The sequence below is a fragment of the Acyrthosiphon pisum genome, unplaced genomic scaffold, assembly GCF_005508785.2.
Source record: "Acyrthosiphon pisum isolate AL4f unplaced genomic scaffold, pea_aphid_22Mar2018_4r6ur Scaffold_21205;HRSCAF=23297, whole genome shotgun sequence".
NCBI lineage: Eukaryota > Metazoa > Arthropoda > Insecta > Hemiptera > Aphididae > Acyrthosiphon > Acyrthosiphon pisum.
The window spans coordinates 8599-10117 of record NW_021770647.1 but is presented as its reverse complement, the minus strand read 5'-3'; positions in this window follow the sequence as shown (position 1 = coordinate 10117).

Below are 1519 nucleotides of genomic sequence, written 5' to 3'. Positions count from 1 at the left end.
ATAGCCATTTTTTCAAAAATTCGTATAAAATCAACAGAGTTCCAACAAATGGCGGGACCTTTCCAACAACGTCCAACAAACCATATAGAACCGTTTTGGATGGCTTTTGGAATTTTTAAAAAAAGTTGGCCGAGGGGCACTTTTTAAAAAATTCTTATAAAATCAACAGAGTTCCAACAAATGGCGGGACCTTTCCAACAACGTCCAACAAACCATATAGAACCGTTTTGGATGGCTTTTGGAACTTTTAAAAAAAGTTGGCCGATGGTGTGAAGTTAGCGGCACTTTTTCAAAAATTCTTATAAAATCAACAGTTCCAACAAATGGTGGAACCTTCCCAACAACGTCCAAAAAACGGTTTACAACCGTTTTGGATGGCTTTTGAAACTTTTTAATAAAGTTGGCCAATGGCATTTTTTCAAAAATTCGTATAAAATAAACAGAGTTCCAACAAATTGTGGGACCTTTCCAACAACGTCCAACAAACCATATAGAACCGTTTTGGATGGCTTTTGGAACTTTTAAAAAAGTTGGCCGAGGGGCATTTTTTCAAAAATTCGTATAAAATCAACAGAGTTCCAACAAATGGCGAGAGCTTTAAAACAACGTCCAACAAACTGTCGCTAACAGTATTGGATGGCTTTTGGAACTTTTTATAAAAGTTGGCCAATAGGCATTTTTTCAAAAATTCGTATAAAATCAACAGAGTTCCAACAAATGGCGGGACCTTTCCAACAACGTCCAACAAACCATATAGAACCGTTTTGGATGGCTTTTGGAATTTTTAAAAAAAGTTGGCCGAGGGTCACTTTTTCAAAAATTCTTATAAAATCAACAGAGTTCCAACAAATGGCGGGACCTTTCCAACAACGTCCAACAAACCATATAGAACCGTTTTGGATGGCTTTTGGAACTTTTAAAAAAAGTTGGCCGATGGTGTGAAGTTAGCGGCACTTTTTCAAAAATTCGTATAAAATAAACAGAGTTCCAACAAATGGCGGGACCTTTCCAACAATGTCCAACAAACCGTGGAGAACAATTTTGTATAGTTTATTATGTGTTTGATTTAATGTTGGCCGTTAGTGTGAACTTAGCGGCGGTTTTGGAAAAATGTTTATAACTTTTTAATGACGGTCCAACAAATTGTAAAACCTTTCCAACAATGTCCAACAAACGTCCAACAAAATTGTTGGATAGGTTTAATTGAAATCTGTTACATGATTGCCGCTAAGTTCACGAACGTGAATCAAGAATATCAAAATCTTATAACATAAAAGTTTAAAATGTTAAACATGGATATTTCTATATCCATACAACAATACAGATTACCAACTAGAAATTCTTGTATAATATACCAGGCAATTAAATACCAATCTCTTTTTATAACAGGGAAACATAGTTATATAGAAATCATACAAAGAAAGAATAGATAGTTTTAACATTAAAAGTAGAATTTAACAGATATATCATGATTCATTTTATACATTTACCTCGTTTCATCAGACGTAATGCTTCTTCT